Raw genomic sequence first — 18,228 nt, forward strand, 5'->3', positions numbered from 1 at the left:
TCTAGTCATTTTAGTTTTTTCCATTATGCTATTACACCTCTATTCCATTCAACCAAACACAAGAATACTATTACGCCTCTATTCCATTACATTCAACCAAACAATTGATTTGCTATTACGCCTCTATTCCAATACAACGAACCAAACGTGCCCTATATCTTTAAAAAATAAAAATTTATGATAACAATAAAAATCTTTAAAAATGGTTTTAAATATAAAAAAGGATAAACTGACCCCTAGTCACTCTAAATTGGAGTCGTTCCTATTTTGGCCCTAAAAAATTTTTCGTTAATTTAGTCACCCAAAACAATTGATCAAATTGGTCACTCCATCATTAAATGGTAACATATAATGACTATGCATTTCTTATATTGATCACTCCAAATAAAGGTTGTTTCTATTTTGGTCACTTTAAAATTAGAATAATTTACCATGTTAGTCACCTTAAATAGAAGTCGTTTTTATTTTGGTCATCCAAAAAAATGTGGAAATGCACAGTCAGTCTTTCATTACCATTTTAAAGGTAGAGTGACCAATTTGATCAATTTTTTGGGTAACCAAATTAATAAAAAAATTTTGGGTGACCAAAATAAGAATGACCCCTATTTAGAGTGACTAATAGAGTAGTTTACCCTATAAAAAAATCCAACATTCAATGTTATCTAAACCGGACCAAACCGGTTGAATTGCGAACCAACTAGGGTATCATTTCGATGAGAGGTAAAACACTAATTGACCCACAAGCTGATATGAACTAGTTGAACCAAGCTAAAAAATCGTTTAAACCGACAGTTGAACCAATTTCGAATTAGTCTAACCAATTGGTTTTCAGAATGATCGATCTAACCGACACAAAAAAAATTATTTAAAATAAAATTATAAAAATTGATTCAACTTCCAGTTCAATTGGGTTTTTACCCCCATTCAACTCATTCATGTCAACCTTTTACCTTTCATACCCTAGTCGATTCTTGGTCCAATTAGGAACGACAGTAGGTCAGATATTTACAATTTTTGGATTATCCGAATACATCAATCCACCTAAAAATCCAAATCCGTAAATTATCCAATTATTGCTATCCAAATCCAAATTAAATATCATTATCCGCTGGATATCCAAATCCGAAAAGAACTTGAATTTAACATACTCAATCGTACGTCAGCTATTCGAATCTGCAAAAATCCGAATTTGTGAAATAATATAAAATCAAACAAAAAATAGTTTTTTAATAAGATTTATTTTTAATTAATAATAAATAAATGCAAATTAAAAAATAAGTTAAATAACAAACGAAATAAATTAAACATAATAATTTCACAACAATTTAAATATACCTATTAACTTAAACATAAGAGTTCGAAACAAATTAAGTTCCATAACAATTTGCAAAAAAACGAATTTAACATTTTCAATCATATGTTGAATATTTCATGAAATAATATAAAATCATCAAAAAATAATTTTAAATAAAATTTATTCATAATTAACAATAAATAAATGTAAATTAACAAGAATAGTTAAATAACAAGCCAAACAAATTAAACATAACAATTTCACAATAAATTAAATATACTTGACAACTTAAACATAAAAATCTAAACAAATTAAAAGTTCCACAACAATCTAAAATAACTTAATTACTTAACCGATGTTAATTATATATATTATAATCTACCATAAAGTTAGTTACACATTCAAAATTTAAGGTTATGCATCATTAATATAAAATTGTACATTATAATATCATAATTGTGCATAGTGTTACATATCATTAATAATCTACCTTAATTGAATAATGCTACTTGCATATATTATAATCTACCATAAAGTTAGTTCCATGTTTAGGGTTTAAGTTTACGTATCATTAATATTAAAATGTAAATTACAATAACATAGTTGTATATAGGAATACATATCATTGATAATCTATATTAATTATATAATGTTAGTTGTATATATTATAATTTACCATAAAATTAGTTTCGCGTTTAAGGTTTAGGTTTCATATTACTAATAAAAGTGTAAAGCTCAATATACACCAAGATGGAGATGAAATGGTGTTTTAAAAATTTGGAAGAGAGATAGCAATGAAATATGAACACAAGAATTTATAGTAGTTTGATCCCAACTTCCTACCTCCACTACCTTAACTTACCACAACTGATGATTTCCTAAATTCATTAATTAAAAACCTTTTATGTAGGCAAGATAGAGTCATTTCCCCTTAAGGGTTTCTACCCAAAACCTCAAGTAATCTCTCACAAAGTTTGGAAATAAAGTTAAGAGAAAGTTATTACCTCTTGAAGGTTGATATACAACACTTGAAAGAATAAATGACATTAAAACTCATAAGTGTTTACAAGTGAAAAATGAGTATAACAAAGAGAAATGATTGGATTTTTGTTCTTGATGTTTGTAAGCTTGTTTATTGTCTTCATATGAGTGACCCAGAACCATATTTAGACCCTCTCATTGATTTTTGGACGTTTGGATCCGTTGGAGGGAATTTCTAGCTGTTGAGAGCATTTATTTCACGCATTTAATGCAACCTGCAGGTTTATGTCTCGAGACAATCGATACATAGGAGAATTGTCTCAAGACATGAAGAACAAAAATATGATGGTTGAAGTATCTTGTCTTGAGATAGGATAGGTATGTGTTAAACCAAACTTTATTTGATACAATATTTTGATATAAAAAATTGAAGTGTTTTTAAATAAAATTTAAAATTGAACAAAATTAACAAAATGATTTGTTTAAAATTGAAGTCTAAGAGATAAAAATTTTGAATATCTACTTGGAACTCTTAAAAAAATTTTGAAACAATTTTAAAATCAAGTTAAAATAATTTTGACTAAGTAAGAAAGTGTTTTTATTATTTTATCAATTCAAAATAATTTTCAAACAAGTCAAAATTGCTCCAGGCCAAAAAATATCGATACATTTTTGGCCAAGTATCGATATTTTTTGAATTATCGATACCCTTCTTAAAAGTGATACCAAAATGACATTTTATTTTTTCACAAACCCTATTAAGTATCGATACCTTTTTGTCACGTATCGATATTTTCTTTTCTGAAATATTGAAACCCCTTCTTAAAAACGATACTAAAATAGCATTATGTTTCTCACAAAACTTACAAAGTATCGATAAAATTGTTTTGGTATCGATAACAAATCTCCAACGGTCATTGAATTTAGCATTTATTGCAAAAATTATCGATATCCTTTTATATGGTATCGATACTCGATGATAGTGGAATGATGGTAGAAGGAAAAAGGGAGAGGCTCATCAGAAGTAAAGACCAGTAGAGGTGGCAATCGTGTTGGTGGTTCTTGATTTTTCGTGCTGGAGATGGATGAGACTGAGACAGGATCCATGAGTCATGCCAAAAATGATGGGAAATTAGAAGGAAATCTTAGATTGGATGGTATTTAGACGAAATTTGTGGGAAAAAAAGGACTGAATACGGCTGGAGAGTCTACTAATAATAAGAAATGAGCTGTTAGGGTTAAAGGGAAATGGGTTTTTGTAGGGAATGAGCCTAAATCGGGCTTGCAAATACTAAGACCTACTAATGGTAGTGTTGGGTAGAATTTTAATAGGGATGCTGGTGGGTTTGATAATGGTTCTAAAATGGGTTGATTGGGTAATGATAGTAAAATAGATCATGTACAATTCCAGGCTGTATCTATTAAGCCAAATTTAGATAAAAACAAAACATAGGGCATTTCAGATAATGGAGCATGATTCTCAGTGAACGTGGTTGGGAAAAGAAAATATTATGTTCTCATTTGATAATACCAGAAAAGAGAGTTTTGAACAAGGGGAGTGTGCCACATCGAAAGGGGAGTTTTAAGGGAAGAACCCACTTGACGATGGGTTGAAAAAATTTGCCAACCCACAGTGGATTTAACAGTGGCCATAGAGGGGATTGTGAAGGAAATTGAATGATCCCAAAACCAAATCATTTTGGTGGTTTCGTCATAGTCGGTGATGGAGGTTATGGATGTGGATTCCAACTAGGATGTGGGGGTAAGTTGTTGATGATTTTATGGATCATTTTGTGATTGTTTACTATTTTGTTCTTCTTCTTAATCCAATTGTATATGAATTTTTAAGCTTATTTTTTGGAATTATCAGGGAATGTGGCACCCTCGCTTCCACAAATTGGCATCGAGTATAGGAATGAGTTTAGTGCTGATGTTTTGTGTTTGTTTGAAACCTGAATCAGTGGTTTTTGTGCTAATGGAATTACCGGTAGAATTGGTTTTCTAAATTCGTGTAGAATTGAAGTAAATGGCTTTGTAGGGGGTATTTGGATCCTTTAGAATGATACGGTCACTGTCCATAATTTGGGTTTGCATCCTCAATTTATTCATAAGCGAATTCATATTTTTCATAACTCAACTAGTTTTCTTTGTTCGGTAGTGTATGATAGTCCCCAAGTGGCTACGAGACTTTCTCTTTGGGACTACTTAGGGTCTTTAGCAGGTTTGATAGATAAGCCTTGGATTATTGCGGGGGATTTCAATTCAATTCTGGACATTTCAGAATGAACAAGTGGTGCGGTTACAAAGTGGAACGGATGTGTGTATTGACAGGAGTTTTTGTTTAATAATGGTTTTCGGGACTTGGGCTGTAACAGGTCTCGTTTCACATGGAGTAGAGGGGGATTATCTCAAATGTTGGATCGAGCAGTTGGCAATTTGTCATAGGATTTTTTTTTGTGCCAGAATGTTTGGTTCGCAACCTTCATAGTTTGAAATTTGATCATCAACCAATCTTAGTGTCCTTGAAGCCAGTACAAATAAAAGGGCGTAAGCCTTTTCTATAACAACCCATTTTCAGTGATGTCAGAAATAGTGGTTTTGGGACCATAATTCCAAAGAGTGAATTATTATTTTATTATTTATTTAAGGTCTACGAGATATTATTAAGTTCATAATAAAATTTCGTTAAGAAATTTTGATGTTTGAATGGTTAATTAAGTGAAAAGGACTAAATCGTAAAAGGTATAAAAGTTGAAATCTATTTGTTAAAAGGGATAGATGGCTATGAAACCTTAAATTAATGGTCTAAGATAGTAAATATACCATTATTGATGTTAGTGGACAAATTTGGACACAATTATGTTAGTTTTAAGTTATATTATTAAGAGTAAATTAGCGAATTAATAATTAAGGTTAAAATAAACTAAGAAAATGTGTCATCTTCCTCACTTCTTCTTTGTTTCAACTGAAATTGAGGGAAAGAATAGCCATTGTTAGGGCTTGAAGGTTCGGCTAGCCTAGGTGTGTGCATGTAAGTGTATTCAAGCTCCGTTTTTAATGATTTTTATGTTTTTGAGTCTGTTTTAGCTTAATCTAGCTAGTCCGGAGGTTAATTTGTAAAACTGTTTAAGGTTGAGGGACTTACCATGAATGCTTTTGAATGAGTTTTGATGTTAATTGATAGATTATGCATCTTTGTTGAAAAATAAACAAGTTTTTGTTAAGTGATTTTTGATAAATTTTGGAAATAGGGATTTATTTGTTAAAGGTATAAATTTTAGGGTTTTATTGTGAAATAATTATAATTATGGGTTGTTTCAATGTCCTTTGCATATTTTATTATCATGGATTTAGATTAAAATGGTTAGATTTTAAGTTATATGCTTAAGGACTAAATTGTGAATAGTTAAAATGTTAGGGATAAATTGGTAATTTTGCATAAATATGAAATTTGAATTAAATTGAGTACTAGAAGTATTTAATTGATTGAAATTACCTATTTAGATCAAGATAAACCACGTTCGGACTTAGATCGTGGAAAAGCTAAAGCTTCGGATTAGTTCAATCTAACTTTTACACCCCTGGTCATTGAGATAAGTTCGTATGAATTGTATTCGGTTTAATGTTGTTTAAATTGAATGCTTATTGTGTTTTTTTAATGTAAATTAATCAATACACCAATGTAACAATGCAATGATGAATTGACGGATATCGAGTCCTAGTTGAACCCTAGGAATTCTTAGGATACAAATGAATGTCATTAGGGATTTCATGTTTTGGGTGCTAGCCTTGAATGTTTTACCAATGGTTGAGGTCCTGCATTTGTTTCAGATTCTCCACAGCTCGTGTGAGCAATGTAACATCCCGATTTTGGGCTACTCAGAACAGTGGTTTTGGGACCACAAATCTGATGAGGAAAAATTTATTTTTACTATACTTTTATGGTCTACAATTTCACAAAATGATTTCGTGAAAATTTCGTTCAAAAATTTCGACGTTTGGGCACTCAATTTAGTCAAAAGGACTAAATTTTAAAAAGTGCAAAAGTTGAGTTCTACATGTTAGAGGTGTCTAATTATTATGAAATTTTAAATTGGAGGTCTTTATATGGTAATTAGACCATTGGTTAAGTTATGGACAAAAATGGACATGAGATAAGTGAAATAGGAAATTTTTAAGTTAGGGGCATTTTGGTAATTTGGTAATTAAAATGAATTAAAAGGGAAAAAGATGGCAAATTGTGCTCATCTTCTTCAGTTGGACGAAATTAACAAGGGGGAAGCCATAGTTAGGGTTTTCAAACTTCCAAGCTCCATAGTAAGTGATCCCAAGCCCCGTTCTTAATGTTCTTTACGTTTTTGGAGTCCCGGTAACTTGATTTAGCTTATTCTAGCAATAATTTAACCTAGGGTTTATATTTGGAAAAATAATCATAGTTGAAATATGTTTATTTTGATGTTTTATGATAGAATATGAATGTAGAAATTATGTTAAACAACTTTTGCTAAGCGATTTTAAGTGAAAACAAGTAAATTGACATAATCGGTAAAATACCTAATGTTCTTAAGTAAGTGTTAGAGTAAGAATTTGATGTTTTCATAGAAGGGAAAAATGTTCAGCATGTTATAAAACATAAGAATAAAAGATGAAGTTTAATTTCCGAGCTTTGGGGAAAAGTGTAATTATGTAAAAGTTTAGGGGCAAAATCATAATTTTGCCAAAGTTAGAGTCAAGGGCTGTTTTGGTAAATGTGAGTATTAAATAAACTAAATTTGCTATTATAGATCAAGAAGAATGGAATCCGAGGTTAGACAATGAAAGTATAAGGTTGAAGACTAAGTGGGTGGATTTGGCTATATTTTGGTACCGAGGTAAGTTTACGGTAAATAAATGCAATATTTCAATAATTATTATTAATGCTGTTATTTTCTAGCAATTATATATTTATTTCATGAATTTATTTGATGTTGACTCAAGTATGAGACGATAGAGAATTAGTATTAAAAAGTCCCGTTGAAACTTTTGGAATGTATCGGTTAAGTAAAGAGGAAATTAGGGATCATGTTACTTGAGTATAATTATTTGTGTTAAGTGTTGTTATTTATTTACTTGTAAACTTACTAAGATTTATGCTTACTTCTTTTATTTTTCTTTCTTTTATAGTATTGCAAAGCTACTTCAGGGATCTTAAAGACGTCGGAGAACATCCACACTATCAACCACAACAACTCAGTATTTTATGATGATCAATGTTGAACTATGGCATGTATAGGGACTTAGTCATTTTGAATGTATGTCCTTATGATAATGCTAAAGGATGATGTGTAAATATGTGATAATTTTTAGCTATTAAAATGGCTAAGTAAGAATATGTTTGGTATTATGTATGCCTAGGTGATAGTTTATACCTAGAAATTGTGAAAAAGTAAAAATTTGCAATGAAACAGATATCAGACAGCAAAGTGATGTGACTTTGAAAAATCACCAAGGATAGTATAAAATGAATTATAAGGTGAATGATATATATAATTAAATCTTATTGAGTCTATTTTCATAGAAAAATAATGGTGTAGAAAAAGGAATTTTATATTCTGAGATATGTGGATTTTAATTAGATATGGTCAGAACTATTTTTGGAGTCCCCTGTTCTGACTTTAGAAAATCATTAAAAGTTGTAAAACTATATTTATGAGTTGTAATTTATATTATAGATTCCTTAATGAGTCTATTTTCTGTATAAACAAGTGATAACACCATATTAACATCATACAATGAGAAAATTAAATTTTAGTGACGAGAGGTCAGGACAGTCAAATAGTGAAACAAGGAAGACTTTAACTAATAAACTATACCAATTGGCTAAACCAAAAATTCTGAAAAAATTATGGTAAAAATATATACAAGTCTAGTTTCAGGTAAAATTTATAGATCTAAATTTTGAGTTTTTTAGCTCGAGTTATAATTAACTTAGTAACTGTTACGCGATTGGACAGCTTTGTTGTAAATAGTGAAATTAATTTTAAAAGCAAATTTTTATGCCTCAAACTAGTAAGTTAAGTCAAGTAACGCCTCGTGCTCGACTCTGAAAACTGTCTCGGGTAAGGGGTGTTACAAGCAATGATGTAAAGGTTTACGGTTATATGTAAAGGTTTTCGATGTAATTCTAGATGGTTCAACGGGTATGAAAAGGAATGAAATTGTAAGTGTTCAAATGAAATGTATCATGAACTTATGAAAAGGATTTATGAACTAAATGATGTGATTACATGTATAAATTTACTTGTTTATGGATGAATTCATTTGAACCATGTACAAGAGTACTAACTTGTGAATTTGGTGATGTTGTATAGGCTTATGCCAAGCTTATGGTTTTAGTTGATATTACACTTATACTATATACGTTATGCAAATGAAATGGTAAGTTGTGTTTAAGTTTATACGAGCTTACTAAGCACTCGTTGCTTATGTTGTTTCTTTTCTTTGTTTTATAAATTATCAAAAGCTTGATCGGTTGGAAGCTTGCTGGAGACCTATCACACTATCCAGCAATCAATTCAGTAGTTTTTGAGCATTTTGGCCAAGGTTTATAATGGCATGTATAGGACGTTATGTAATGGTGATTTTGATGTTTATGTTTTAAAGTTTGTGTTGATTTGGTAATTTGCAATGTCTTACCAAAGTATGACTTTTGGGTCACTTATAAGTGCATGTATATCCAGCAATCAATTCAGTAGTTTTTGAGCATTTTGGCCAAGGTTTATAATGGCATGTATAGGACGTTATGTAATGGTGATTTTGATGTTTATGTTTTAAAGTTTGTGTTGATTTGGTAATTTGCAATGTCTTACCAAAGTATGACTTTTGGGTCACTTATAAGTGCATGTATATAAGGTTATTTTGGTATGTTTGAAATGGTTTGATAATGGTTATTTGTGGTGTGTTTTGACACTTATTTGAACTAGGTCTTTATGCAAGAAATGAGGTAAGGTTAACTTGATTTGGTAAATGAAGTTTGATGCAATTGTGGTGCCTTTGAATGGCACATTTGTTAGGTAATTTAAGATGATTGAAATGGCATGTTTATGTATTGTTGAATGGTGTTTGAACCCCTTGAATGTGTGCCTATAAGGTTAAAGTGAATAGGTATGAAATGTGTAATAGGCCCAATTTGCCCGGGGCCCATTCAGAATAAGCAGAAGAAAAAAAACCAAAAATAATTAAATGTCCGCAGTCTAAATACATGGGCCCAACGTGGCCCAAACTGTTTTAACCTAAACTACCCAAATTTAACCTAACTCCAAGCCCAATCACTAAACCCAATTACAATAACCGCATAAGCCACTATCTAAAAAGCCCAATCAGCCCAAAGCTAAGAAAACAAGAAAACCTAGGGTTTCTGCAGCATCCAGCGCCGCAACAATCAGGGCCCCCTCCCGCGCGTGCTACGCCTTCGCGCATATGTACTTCTTCTCCTCCAGGTCGTATCCGCACACAGGCAAACAAGAAAAGACGAATAGAAAACAGTAACAAACAAAAAAGGAGCAAAAATGTATTTCTTTGTAATGGTTTTTCATTTTCCTGGCTATATAAAAGCCAAAAATGCATTGTAAATTTTAACAAAAAACACACAAGATCAATACGCAAAAAAAACAGAAATCAAATACCAGTTTTGCTCGAAGGTAGTGTCTGATTTATTTTAGATAGTTTCTTTTTTTTCTGTTCTTTTCTTTTTGATTCGAAAGAAGAAGCGAAATAAAGGAGGGAAAGTTTAAAAAGCTTACCTTTTTGCCATCGCGAGACCGAGGTTCGCCGATTCCCATGAAAATCGGCTTCTTTTTGCCTTAGAATAAAAAAAACGAGGGAAAACAAAAATTTTCTGGGTTTTTGACCACCGCATACAGCGGCGCCATCGTCGGCGACCGACGGCCGACGCAGTGGTGTGGCGAGCTGGCCGACTGGATTCTGGGTTTTGAAGGAGAATGGGAGAGAGGTTTCTCCGATTTTTTTTGGAAAATAAAGGAAGAAATGAATTTTTTTAAGAAAAAATTTGGTTTTATAGATACCCTAAACGGCGCCGTTTTGAGCCTCAACCTTAATGGCCAAAAACGACGCTGTTTGCCCATAGCGACCCGCGAGGTAACCCGACCCGGGGAAGGATCCGCGTGTTTCTGTAATTTGGGTTATTTGCGCAAATGGTCCTCTCTCTTTCGTGCCGAGTCCAAATTAGTTCTTTACCTTTCTTAAATTTCACCCTTTAATTTGTCTTCGTTTTATTTTAGTCCATGCTGAAACACGGCGTTTTGGAGCTGAGGATATTTTCCTCTTTAGCCCCCATGTTATTCACGTGTGCCCTTTTTAGTCCTCAATTCTGCTTTATTTTCATTTTTTTTCTTTTTATTCCAAATTTAATACAGTTTGGTCCATACTTATTTAATTTAATGTACTTGATTTTTTTTATGTTGTTTACATTTTTTATTTTTTTTGATATATTTATTTGAAAATTTAACTCTTTTTTGTTTAAGTTTAATATATTTTAATTTTATTAATACTATTTCAATATTATAATATATTATTATTTTGAATCTATCATTATTATATTATAAATTTACCATGTTTTATTGTTCAAAATTTATTATATATCTTTATTTAAATTTCCACATTTATATATATATTCATGTAAATTCAATATGTTTTATATACATTTTTTTATATTTTATTCTATAATATATTTCCTCTAAATTCACTCATTACATATTTTTAGATTTGTAAATATTTTTTATAATGCTATTATATAATAATATTATATGCGCACATATTTCATATTAAATTATTTTCATTATCCATACATACATAATCTATTGTTAATTTCATATTATTATATAGATATTTTATCTCTTTCAAATATTTTAACATTTTTTAATTTATTTCAACTTATTTCAATATTGTTAATTTATTTAAATTTATTTTAACATTTTAATTCATATATTATACTTATTTCTTAAATTATGTTTAAATTTGTATATTTCATTAGTGTTTATGTAAATTTACTTGGTTTCAATTAGTCTTCTATTTACTTGCCAATGTTGGTATTTGTATGATATATGGTTGAGATAATTATTGCTATGCTTGTTTAAATTTATTTATTAATTATTCATTATTCATTAATGTACATTCTAATTTACGAATCACCATTTCGCGTTGTACATTATTATTTCATTGTTTTATTTGTTCAAAAGATTACGTTCAATATCATTCCAATACCAAGAGTATTTTTATTCAAGAAGTTTTCAAGATAACGCAAAGTTCAGTATTTGGAATCTTCGAAAGAATGGAGCCCTAACGTATTGGGTTTCAATTCTCCTCGTTGAATCTAAATAATCGAGAATATCCCTTTTAATGAAGACATAAATAAAAAGCTTATTCTCGGGAATTCGACACGTTGTGTCCTAACGTATTGGATATGACATGTTGTTCTCTCGAGACAAGAATTTTTCTAAATAAAAATAAAGGCAATATTCGATGTTTAGGAATTTTGTGAAATCAAACCCTAACTTACTGGGTTCTGATTTTCTCATTTGACCCAAATAATCAGATATCCTTCTTAAAATGTAGGTTTTTAAAATATCGAAAGATAAACTTAATTTTGAGGATTTAAAATGTTGCACTCTAACTTACTGAGCGTGACAATTTATTTCTTCAAAATAAGTGAGTCTCATCATCCAATTCATTTTATTTTTAAAGGATCGTATTTTAAAATCTTTTCAAAGTTTCGACACTAAGACATTAAACAATCGATTCGGTACCAATTTTGGGCGTTACGAGGGTGCTAACCCTTCCTCGTACGTAACCGACTCCCGGACCTATTTTCTCAAATCTCGCAAACCTAAAATTTATTTTTAATGGTGAACCGATCACACCTTAATAAAAGATCAGTGGCGACTCCCATTTTATTTTCGAAGTCGACAACTAAATTTTTTTCGTTTTCACAAAAAATTGGTTTCGACAAAATGGACTTGTAATGGCTTGATTTTAGGTAAATTTTGGGTTCACACAACTTGGGACACGGGCATGTGACACAGCCGTGTGAGGCACACGACCTGGTGACACGGGTGTGTTATCTGAGGATTTCTTAGGGTTCAAGTCAGTGAGTTACATGGCCTAGCACACGGCCTGGCACACAGGCTTGTGGGGTTACTTAGAGAGTCACACGGCCTAGCACATGGGTGTGTGACACCGCCCCTAGCGCCGCTTTCCACCACCATGGCAACCACCGCGTGCCATAGTGCAACTCTACTTTTTTTTTCTTATTTTCTCTTCTCCTCTCTTCTCATCTTTTAAGTGAGTGGCTGAACCCATATTCTTTTCTTCTCCTCCATTGAACTGTTGCTTCTATCGTCAGACCGCCACCATAACACCACCGACGGTTGCGATTCTTTCTCCTTTCTTATTCATTTTTCAACCTTCGTTATTCTTTTTAGTCATAAAAAATTTGCACTATTTATTGTGTTTTAATTCTTAATCCTAAAATTTATTTTCATGAACTTACTTTAAAATAATCCTCTTTTTTAGATCATTATTTCCCCTTCGGTTCGTGATCAATACAATCCAATGATCCTCCCGTTTCAACAAAGTAAGTGTAATTGTAATGGGTGAGTAGAAATCTCCCTACTTTTTTATTGGTCGAATACTCTTAGAGGGCCATAGTAAATTACTTTCTTATGTATTAACATCTTGTATGTCATGTTTTTTGAAGGTTCGGTTAATACCAACCCGAGAGATCATTAACATTGGAATCGAAATCACTAATCCAAGTGATTATTTCTAAGGGTAAGTGTTAATGGAAATCGATACCAACTATCATATCAACCTTAATAACGATTGTTATTAACATAAGATAGCCAATTGTTATGATTAGGTAATCTAATTGTTAGATCCACATGAGGGCGTTCTTAAAGAGTGATTGCACATCAGATCTACGATCAGGTGTGGGTTTTAACACTAATAAAAATTAAAACTTGTTTATATTGATAAAAAATGTTGTTATTTAAATAATGTTGATTGATGGGGATATTATATGTATCCATAAAGACAGATAAATCGTCGTTATGGATTTTATCAAGTAATTGTTTCCCAAACCGCATACATTGTGAAAAGCATGTTGTGTGATATTGATTCTTACTGTTAATGTGAAAAATATGTACATTTCATTCTCATGTTATGTGATTATATGGCATATGTGATATTCATATGAAAATAAAATATGATATTTTGGTACCATGGGTACATATGTGATTTGCATGTTAAACATGTCTATGTGATTTCAAGTGATTTTGGCCGTATCACATGCATGGGGTAGGATATGTGAAAGGTGGAAGTATATGGCAGTTTATCTGTATTAATGTGACACTGTTCACAATTTGGTGTGTTGGATGGACGAGTTCTAGGAAAACTCGATTTTGGTGTGTAATAGAGATGGGCAGGATTGTTTTCCTAAATCTGCATCTTTTTGCGAAATATGCATTCACAAGGTCATGCATGACTTACGTATGAAATATTTAGTTTTATGAAACTGATACGATTATTATTGTATAACGTGTATGTTTATATGTATGTGATTGAATTTAGGTTAATCTCACACTAAGATTTATAGCTCACCCCCCTTAAGTTTCTTGATTTTACAAAAAATCTCGAGGTTAGGATTCGACGACGACATTTGGAGGAGTTTCTCAGAATTCTTTTTAAATCAAAGTAATTTTATTTTATTTTGATTTTTTGGGTTTGTAATAAGTTTGAGTATTGACTATGGCATGGGAATTTATTTTGGGGATTTTTCATTCTGATTTGCATAAATTGTTTGCATGATAGTGAGTTTTAAAAATTGCATAAATTGGTATTTGATAAGATTATGCATGAAACTTGGTTTTCATTAAAACTTGACAAAATCACTATTTTTCGCTTTGACAATGAGAAATGAGTTTTAGACAAAAATACGACTTGGTTTTTAGTTTGAGATTTTAAACATGTTTATTGATAGTTTATTGAATTTACATGAAATATCAATTTTTAATAAAATATGGCTTTAGTAAAATTTTTCGTTGAGATCCTTATAAAATTATATCAATTTTCCATTGCAATGCTGAGAGATGAGTTTTTTTTATAAAATTAGACTTCGTTTTCAAAATTACTAACGATTACAAATGATATTTCTAAAGGTATTTGATTTATGAAATTAACATGTTTTTCTTGAATAATGATGAATAACCAAGTTTTTAGTTTTGAACAATGATCAAACTTTTACAAATAAAATATCGAAGTCACTGATTTCTAAAATTCTCGATTTCACTAGTTTGAAACGATTTAGACAAATGGTTTAAAAAGTACGTTTGAAAACTATGAAAGATTTTCTAGGCCATTTCAGTGGCCAATATAGCTTTCTGAATTTGGCCATAACGATTGAGTCGGGTTTGGGGTGTGACATATAGGGGATGGTCGTTTGACAAACTTTTGGAATGATAATTGGATTTTTCCGGTAGGTCTACTCAGAACATTCTATAGAGGCTCGGAACAACTAGGTGATACTTTACATGTTTGAGATGTAATGGATGAGAATGGTAGCTGGGATTGGACTCGATTAGGGGGCGCTCTCCCAGATCATATTGTGATGCAAATAGTAGCTCTGTTGCCTCCTTCGATTGATGTAAGACCCGATAAACTATCATGGAAATGGGCGACAAGGAATAATTTTTCATTGGCAAAACTTATAGAGGTATTCACCAACTTGGCTCGGTTGATAATTCTAGTGTTTGGAATTCGATTTGGAAAATCAAGACGCCTCAAAAGGATTCTAGTGTTCATTTGGATTACGTGGAAGAGCATATTACCGACTAATGGTGAGAGAGTAATGAGACATATGGCTAATGAAAAACATTGTCCAAGATGTAGCAATGTATACGAATTGGGGATCTATGTTGTTTGGAATTGCAACTTTTCTAGGACTGTTTGGTGGTCAGTTGTGCCAACCCATGCTCGAGTAAGAATTTTTGTTCTTTTCCATTGGATGAATGGATCTTATGGAATTTGCGAAACATTAGAGATTGTGATAGTCAAGAGATAGAATGGTGAAGTTTTTTTTTCCTATAATGTGTTGGCTGCTATAGAAAAATCGTAATATGTATGTGTTTTCTAGCAGTCATAGTTGGGTCTAGGAAATTGTGGATATGGGTGTTAGTTGGATGAGGAGTTACGTAAGGAATCTTACACCTATGTTACATGTTAATCCTACGATTACTACTATTCAATGGTCAGCTCTGAATAGAGGTTGGAATAAGCTTAATACAGATGGGGCGCTGTCGCTAAGTTTGAATAGAGGTTGGAATAAGCTTAATATAGATTCTCAATGTTTCTAGGTAAAGACTTAGATTTTAAGATCGAAGCAAGAGTTATTCTAGAGGGTCTACGCTTAGCATGGGAGAAGGGGATTCGGCAGTTAGAAATTGAGTGTGATGATGCACTTTTAGTGCAGATGATTGTGGCTAGTGGAGCAGCTTATGGTAAGATGTGGAATTATGCTCTTTTTATCGAATTATACATTTAAGTTGGAAGGTTTGTATACATCATATTCTGAGAGCTCATAATGCAGTGGCGGACCATATGGCAAAGGTTATAGCTATAAGTTTCACAGAGGTCTAAGTATTTGAAGAACCACCTTATTCAGTACAAGATTTAGTTCAAGCTAATTATATTGGTTGTATAATGAGGTTATGTGTTTCCTTAGTAGTGTCGCTTAAATCTGTTTTATTTTACCAAAAAAAAACCATTGGAAAAATATCAATAGAATGCAATATTAATGGTTATTGTTGGAAAAAATTAGGCGGCAAACACAAATGGAAAGTAATATTAGTGGTAACTTATTTTTTTCTTACAGTTAATTTTCATATTAGAAACCAACTATTGTAAACATAAGAATGTTCTTGTATATGTTGAGGTATCATGTAACACCCTTCACCCAGTTCGGTCGCTGAACCCAAACTATAGGATATTACAACAGCACAGGTTGCACTTTTACTACAACACACATGTTGACATAGCTCGCATTTTGACATAGCTCACATGTCAATACAACTCACAGATTTACACAAAATGCATATGATTACTTTACAGACCAACTCGCACTTAGATACTTTATAGAGATCTCGTGCATATATACCATACAAAGTTAGTTCACACATGTCAAATTTAATGAATCAAGTCGCACACACTTGACAAAGCCAGCTTGCATATACATTACAGAGTTAGTTAACAGATGACTACTTACATAATCAGTTCACACATATGTTACAGTGATAGTTCACACATTGACACAACTTGCAATTTACACGGTCCACACATTGACACAATTTGCATATAACACAATTCACATATAAAACGGCTCGCATATAAACACAACTTGCATATAAACACAACTCGTATATAAACACATCTTGCATATAAACACATCTCACATATAAACATAGCTCGTATATAAACATAGCTCGCATATAAACACAGTTCGAATATAAATACATCTGACATATAAACATAGCTAGCATATAAACACAGCTCACATATAAACATAGCTAGCATATAAATATAACTCGCATATTGTCATAGTTTTCCTCATAACTATTTATATAGAGTTCGCATGTAACAATCCTAACCCGTATCTGTAGTCGAAACAAGGTTACTGAGCATTACCAAAATTTACAGAACATGTAACAACCATTTCATATTATTTAGCATTCATATCAGAAGTCAACCATAATGTCCCTTATATGAGCCCTCGATGCCCAAAACATATGTTAGAAGCAAGTTGGGACTAAACCAGGTTCTCAGAATTTTTTTTGGAAAATATTAAAATTTTTCAAAGGTATAGGGGACACACGCCCGTGTGGCTCACACGGTCAAGAGATACGCTTGTGTCTCAAGCCGTGTGGGCATTTGAAATAAGGCACACGGCCATGTCCCAGCCCGTGTCCAAATTTAGAAGCTCACTAACTTAGGTCACACGGCCAAGCCACACGCCCGTGTGTTAGGCCGTGTAAACATACTGACTTGCATATAAGAGGTGCAGGGGTCACACGGCCGAGCCACAAGACTGTGTGCTAGGTCGTGTGAGAAATTTTAAGCATTCTATTTTGAAATTTTAAATATGCAGGGGACACACGGCCAAAAAACACGCCCATGTCTTAGGTCGTGTGTCACACACAGCTGAGACACACACCCGTGTCTCTACTCGTGTGGATGAAAATAGGCTATTTCCAAGCCACATTTCTCACCCAAATTTGCTTTCCACCTACATGAACACTTTAACACATTCACAAGCCAATACAAAACATTTAAATCAAGTCAAAACCAAGTCTTATGCATAACATTGTTGGAATGCCGGTACCCCCATGGCGAAGCAAAATATAATAAAAAAATAATTCCGGCGATTCGACCCATGGATCCATGTGCGAGGAACGAATCGGGGTGAAATAATGGTTTCGAAATTACCGTAATTTCAATCTGAGTAGACAACAACGCCTCGACAATGAGAATTCTGATCTACTATCGAACCAAACCGTAACCTTTTATGATTCCGACCTCTACGTAATCCACCCAGTTTGACAATGAACGGAAGAAATCTCCAAAACTGTTTTTGAAGAATTCTTTGCTTGAAGGCTGCTAGACTTCACAAGTAAAGTTTTCTTCTTTTTTTTAAGGTTTTTTTTTAAAAAAAGTCTAACTAACTCACCTTTTATAATTGGTATATATATAATGAATCATAATTCATAAAATTTTTATCCGAACATAATAAAAATAAATAAATATAATAATATTTTTTTAACCGAAATTATAATTACATTAATTAAAATAAGGATTTCGGTAAACTATATTTATTTAAATTTATATACGAACCAAATTCATATATTAAT

Source organism: Gossypium hirsutum, chromosome D06, assembly GCF_007990345.1.
Source record: "Gossypium hirsutum isolate 1008001.06 chromosome D06, Gossypium_hirsutum_v2.1, whole genome shotgun sequence".
Classification (NCBI taxonomy): Eukaryota; Viridiplantae; Streptophyta; class Magnoliopsida; order Malvales; family Malvaceae; genus Gossypium; species Gossypium hirsutum.